We start from the raw sequence: 6,976 nt of genomic DNA, 5'->3' as shown, positions 1-6,976 counted from the left end.
AGTTTTTGTAAGGTGAAGTGTTAGATTGTATATTTGGGTTTGTTCTTGTTTTTGAGATAGGCCTGTAATGGTATGAACTTTTCTTTTATGACCGCTTTTGCCATGTTCCACAAGTTTTGATATGTTGTACTATTATTATCATTCATTTCTATGTATCTATTGATCTCTTTTTTTATTTATTTTCTGACCCAGTTATTCTTCAGTAGTATATTGTTTAATCTCCATGTATTTGTGATTCTTCCTGATTTCTTTCTTAAGTTTATCTCTAGGTTCAAAGCATTATGATGAGAGAATATGGTTGGCATTATTTCAACACTCTTATATTTATTGAGGCTATCTCTGTGTCCCAGTATTTGGTCGATTTCTGAGAATGTTCCATGTGCACTAGAAAAGAATGTATAAGTAGCTGTTTTGGGATGGAAGTCTTTGTAAATGTCAATTATGTCCATTTGTTCTAATGTGTCATTTAAAAATGTTATTCCTTTATTGATTTTCTGTTTGGATGATCTGTCCATCTCCGAGAGTGGGGTATTTAGGTCCCCAACTACGATAGTGTTTTGATCTGTTTCTCCCTTTAGTTCTGTCAGTAAATATTTTACATATTTGGGGGCTCCTTGAATGGGAGCATATTAATAAGTGTTATGTCTCCTTGGTGTATGATTCTCTTTATCATTATGAAGTATTCGTCAGTATCATTCTTTACCTTTTTTGTTTTGAAGTCTATTTCAGCTGATATTAGTATCGCTACTCTCGCTTTTCTTGAATGCCATTTGCTTCAAATATAGATTCAAAGTACACTTCACTTTGAGTCTATATTTGTCTTTGGATCTGAGATGTGTCTCCTGGAGGCAGCATATGGTTGGATTTTGTTTTTTGATCCATTCTGCAACTCTGTGCCATTTTATTGGTGAGTTCGGTCCATTTACATTTAGGGCAATTATTGAAATCTGAGGTCTTCTTATAGCCATTTTATCTTTTGCTTTCTGGTAACTTGGTGTTCCTCTTGCTTCTTTTTCCTTGTGTTTCTGTTTTCTTTATGTTCGTGGCTTTTTGGGGTTTTCTACGTAGTCCTTTTTGTTTTAAGTTATATACCTCAGTTCTGAATCTTTGGTGTGTGGTTTCCATTATGAATATGTAAAGGATGGTTATATATATATGTATGTATATATGTATGTACATACATTCATTCATTCATTTTCCTCTTTGAGTGCCTTGTCTCCATTCCTCTTTGTGAGTTTGGATCTTTGAATCCTCCCTTTTGCGAGTTTGGATCATTGAATCCTCCCCCTTTCAGTCATTGTTATCTCAATTTTTTCCTGTGTATGCTAAACATTTATTGCTATCATGTTATAACAATTCTATTCTTTTTATTTAAGCTTATAATGCTCTGTTCTTAGTAAAGATTGCACTTCTCCGCTTCTATTTGCCTGATAGTCACTTTACTCCTAATTATGTTTTTTTCTTTTGTCATTTTGTTTTAGGTGAGCTGACCTCTTTCAGTATTTCCTGTAGTTCAGGACTCATAGTGGAGAATTCCCTCAATTTTTGTATATCTGGAAAGGTCTTTATTTCTCCTTCATATCTAAAGGAGAGCTTAGTTGAACACATTATTCTTGGCTGGTAGTTCCTTTCATTTAGTAGTTTGAATATTTGATTCCACTCCTTTCTGGCTTATAAGATTTATGTTGAGAAGTCCCACAATAATCTAATGGGTTTTCATTTATAGGTTACCATCTTCTTTTCCCTGGCTGCCCTGAGAATTCTGTATTTGTCATTGATTTTTGATAATTTTAATACAATGTGTCTTGGTGAAGGTCTTTTGCGGTTGAGATAATTGGGTGTTCTATTGACTTCTTGAATTCCAAGCTCCAGCTCATTCCTTAGATTTGAGTTCTTTCTTCTGATTTATTTCTAGATTTCTGTCTTTGAAATCACTGATCCTTTTCTCCATTTGGTCAACTCTATTTCCCAAGCTTGCTCTTTTCTTTTTTTCTTCAACTCTTGCAGTATTTATTTTTTTATCTCCAGAAGGTCTATTCTGTTCTTTTTGAGGCTTTCAGTCTCCTTGTTCTGCTCATCTAGATGTTTTTCAATTCCAGAAATTGTTTATATGACTCGTTTCAGAACTCACTGAGTTTTTTTCAGAAGTACCATCCTGAATTCTCTGTTATTTAAGTTGCATATTTCTATGTCTGTAAGCTTATTTTCTGGAGATTCTTCTCCTTCTTTCTGAAATGCCTTGTCATATTGGTTGTTCATGGTGTTTAATAGACTATTTCTCTACCTGGGATTTAATGGAAATGTATTCTGCCGTTTTTCCAGAAAGATTTATTATATAAAGGTGTCTCTTTTACCTGTTGCAAAGAAGGTGCTTTTCTTTTGGTTTCCAGTAGATGGCGTCTAAGCCTCTTCAATCCCTGCTTTATATAAAGCCTTAATAACACTTTTTAAATTTTCTTGTAGATATTTAATCACTTCGCTACTCTCAGTTTCAGTCCCTGTCAGTGTCAGTGACAGTTTCCGCTGCGTTTGTTCAGATTCCCCTGGGGTTCTGCAGTGATAGGTCTTGGAAGGTATAGAAGGAGGAGCCCTCTGCATTGGGAGCTGGGGAGCTGTGGCTTAGCCTCAGTTTTGCAATGGTGGCCAGCAAAAATCACCTGTTATTCCTCTGTTGTCCCGTCTCGTTTCTCTGCTTTCTTCCCAGATGACTGGGATTTGTAACTAGCCAGCCCCGGAGAGCTCACAGATTTCCCAGGCTGGGCTGTTCAGGGAAATTGCCACAGGAACTCCTTCTCCTCTCCCCCTCCTCCTTCAAGTAGTTCTGGCATCTGTGAGAGGCAGCTTCTTTATTTCTCCCAGACCACCGCCCGACACCCAGGGTTCAGACCCGTGGTAGCTCTTATGCGCCGATTCTATGCTCAGACATGCTGGTGTGCAGTTTGGGTATTTTTTGTTGAGTTTTAGATGTTCATCTTATTGTTGTTTCAAGGGGAGAGTACTAGGGACGTCTTTCACTCTGCCAAGTTTCCAAAGATATATCTGGTATACCCATTTTTTAATGTTTTTTTTTTTTTTTTTCTGATGGTGTGAGTTCTTATAGAGTTCTTTCATTTTGTTTCACTCTCAAGTCTCTCTCTTCCATATTTCTACCTTCAGTATCTCTAATTCTTTTCTCGCTCTGGTCAGCTTTATTTTCTAGGCTTATTATTTCATTCTCCATATCTCAGTGAGTTCTTCATCTCCAGAAGTTCTATTTGCTTCTTTTTTAGAGTTTCTTTTTCTTTGGTAAATTATTCCTGTTGTAGGTTGATTATGTTTCTAAGTTCTTGGAACTTTTTCTTGCATCTCATTTATTTTCAGAAGTGCAGTCCTTAATTCTCTGTTATTTAAATCACATATTTCTATGTCTTAGAGCTTATTTTCTGGTGATTTTTCATTTTCTTTTTGGGCTGCCTTCTCTCCTTATTTGTTCATGGTGTTCAATAGACTATTCCTCCAAGTAGACATTAATGAGAGTGTAATCTGCTTTTTTTTTTTTTTAAATCTATTAGAGAGTGATTTCTCTTTAGCAGGTTGATAAAAAGCGGTTTCTCTGTTGATTTCCAGTAGATGGCATCCAAGCCTCCTGCATTGCCCAAGGCTGCTGGATCTCTGCTTTGAGGTTAAGAATGCCCTTTTTGTCCCTGCCGTGATTTCATCCTGTGCAGCTGTTCTGCTGAGCAGTAGTCATTTATCTCCATCTGACTTCTCTCCCACCTAAGTGCATGCCACCACCCCTTGGAAGATCCGATGAACATGGACACGAGCCCCCTGAGGCCCCAGAACTATGTTTTCAGTTGTGAACTAAAGACTGACAACGATTATCACTTCAAGTGTATAATGATGAAAATGAGCACCGATTATCTTTAAGATTGGTCAGTTTAGAGACTGTTGCAAAAGATGAATTGCACATTATTAAAGCAGAGATAATAAATTATGAAGTCGGTCCAATTAAAGTAACACTGTCAACCTTAAAAATGTCTGTACAGTTAATGGTTTCCGTTGGGGACTTTGAAATAACACCACACGTGGTCTTATAGTTGAAATGTGGTTCAGGGCCTGTGCATATTAGTGGACAGTACTTAGTAACTGTAGAGGTAGATGCAGAGTCAGGAAATGAAGAGGAGAAGGATGTGAAACTCCTTAGTGTATCTGGAAAGCGTTCTGCCTCTGGAAGTGGTAGCAAGCTTCCACAGAAAAAAGCAAAACTTGCTGCTGCTGAAGGTGATGATAATGATGATGATGAGGAGGAAGAAGCTGAAGAAAAAGCTCCAGTAAAGAAATCTGTATGTGATACTCCAGCCATAAATGCACAAAAATCAAACCAGAATGGAAAAGAATCAAAACCAACAACATCAGTCAAAAGATCAATAATCTTTCACAAAACAGGAAAACACTCCTAAAACATTGAAAGGATCTAGTTCTGTAAACGACATTAAAGCCAAAATGCAAGCAAGTATAGATAAAGGTGGTTCTCCTCCCAAAGTGGAAACCAAGTTCATCAATTATGTAAATAATTGCTTTCAGATGACTGACCAGGAGTCAATTCAAGATGTCTGGCAGTAGAGGAAGTCTCTTTAAGAAAAATAGTTTAAACAGTTAAAATTTTCTGTCTTATTTCATTTCTGTAACAGTCGATATCTGGCTGTCCTTTTTATAATGCAGAATGAAAACTTTACCCACCATAGCTGATAAATGTTATCCAGGTTCCATTATCAAGAATGTATTATTCAAAATGCCTGTGTATTTTTTAAAGATGGAACTCCACCCTTTGCTTGGTTTTCAGTATGTATGGAATGTTATGATAGGACATAGTAGTAGTGGTAGCCAGACAAATGGAAATGGTGAGAGACAAAAATATACATGTGAAATAAACTCAGTATTTTAATAAAGTAAAAAAAAAAAAGAATGTCCTGTTTTCTCTGGGAGGTGTGTTTCTCCTCTGTGAACAGTCTGCCTTTGTTCCAGTGTTCCACCCTCGTGGAAGAATGTAAAGGGCATTAGGATTCTTAGCTTCTTAGAAGGCCCTAAAGCCTTGGACTGCTCCCATTGTCAGGTGAAGTGCTCTGCTTCTTTCTTGTGAATAAGTCTGACTGCTTGGGGGTGGGGTACTTGGGAGAGGCCAGTTTTATGTGTGACTGTTTTTCTTCCAGTGATACAGGCTCAGGGCTCAGCTTCTGTCCATCTATATTCCCTCTCCTATATCTGGGACCAGCTGCTGTGTATGTTCCAGTTCTGGTTGCAAGATATCCCCTTGGTTTGGTGTCTGTGCTAGAAAGGTACAGGGGGATGCAGGGGAGGCACACTCTGGGATGGCCGGGGGTGATGGCCAGGCTCTGTGTCTCAGCTTTCCGCCTGGAAACAGTGGTTGCTGAGACAGCATTGTTGCCCCTCCATGTTCATTCTCTGCTCTGCTCTCTGTCCTGTTCCCTGAGCTTCACTGTATGCAATATGCTTATCTCTCAGGCAGGACTGTTCAGGGTTTCAAAAGACCAAGAAACTGTCACATTGTTGTTTTTCCCTCCTTCTTGCTTGCTGGGAAATAAGGGCTGCTTTTCGCAGCGCCTGGCTCTGTCTCTGTCTGCCCCTGAATAGCCCACATTCTGATGCTCTGATGAACAGATCTCTCAGATGTGCTTGTATGCAGATTGGGTGTCATTTGTTGAGGTGTAGGTTTTCTGCTCCTTCTAGTTTCAAGGGAAGAGATCAGGGGCAATCTCTCACGCTGCCATGCTTATGATGTCACTCTAAGAAACCTACTTTAAATCAGGAGATATAGATAGGTTAAAAATAAAAGGCTGGGAAAAAGAAATACCAGGCAAACACTAATTGAAAGAGCTGAAGTAACTACATTAATATGAAAAAAGCAGACATATTTGAGGAAAATTACCAGAGATAAAGAAGTACATTACATTATGATAATAATGTTGTTCCATTTAGAAGAAATAAGTCCTAAATGTTGATTCATCCAACAAAAAAGCTATTAAAAAACATTGTTCTGTAACAATTGAACATTCCTATCCAAGAAATAAACCTTAATCTATTACTTACATCTTATTCAAAAATTAACTAAAAAGAGATCATAGATCTAAATGTAAAATGAAAAGGTTCTATAGAAGAAAACAAAGGAGCAAAATCTTTGTTATCTTGGATCTGGCAGAGTTCTTAAATAGTTCACCCAAAGCACAACCAATTTATAGACCCTAGGCCTGGCAGGGTCCAGGTCTGGCTATGATCCAGGCTCACAGCTAAGAATAGGACCGCGGATTTAGAATGTTACATTACTGTAGCAGGGCCCCTGTGCCCAACTCATGTAGCATGATTCAGTTTATTGTATCACACATGTGTGGCAGAATGCCACTATTGTTCTCTGACATATATAAAGCCCATGCAGCCCCTAACGCAGAAGCACATTCCCCACAATAAAATTAGTGGCTGCCGTTTCATTCACAAGTCAGCCCCCTGTGAATTCTTTAACCTGGGAATATCAGCACCAAAACCTTCCCTTCTCGATAAGCATGGCACTGACACTAAGAGAAAAATTGACATCTTAGATTCATCAAAATTAAAAAACTTTACAAACAACTCTGTTAAGAGGGTAAGAAGACACTCTGAGAGACAAAAACTGTAAGTCATACATCTGACAAAGGTTATATCCAGAATACATAAATAACTCTCAAAAATCAAAAATAAGGAGAGAGAAAAAAATGGCGTAGATGACAGAGGCTCTGTTCCTCCCTCTTGCGACCAAATCACTGTTGTGACAGAAACAAGGAGCAAACGGCAAGGAAAGTCTCCAGGTATCTAAAGGAACAGAAGCACTACAACTATGGAGAAAATAATCAATCACCTTGCAACAGCAGAAGGCAGGAGGGAGAGAAGATGCAAGGCTGCCCAGTCCAAGCTGCTGAGTGGGACAGAGGCTATGGCAGTGGCA

The 6,976-nt window shown here is 38.3% G+C and overlaps 1 pseudogene; it reads left to right on the top strand.

Annotated features, from left to right (window-relative positions):
* LOC102895197 overlaps positions 1-4,634 on the top strand; it is a 10,291-nt pseudogene extending 5,657 nt beyond the window's left edge.
* The last annotated feature ends 2,342 nt before the right edge of the window (positions 4,635-6,976 follow it).

This window comes from Pteropus alecto, unplaced genomic scaffold (genome assembly GCF_000325575.1).
Source record: "Pteropus alecto unplaced genomic scaffold, ASM32557v1 scaffold409, whole genome shotgun sequence".
Lineage (NCBI taxonomy): Eukaryota > Metazoa > Chordata > Mammalia > Chiroptera > Pteropodidae > Pteropus > Pteropus alecto.
Note: the sequence above shows the minus strand (reverse complement) of the source record. Positions and strands in the feature narration are given on the sequence as shown.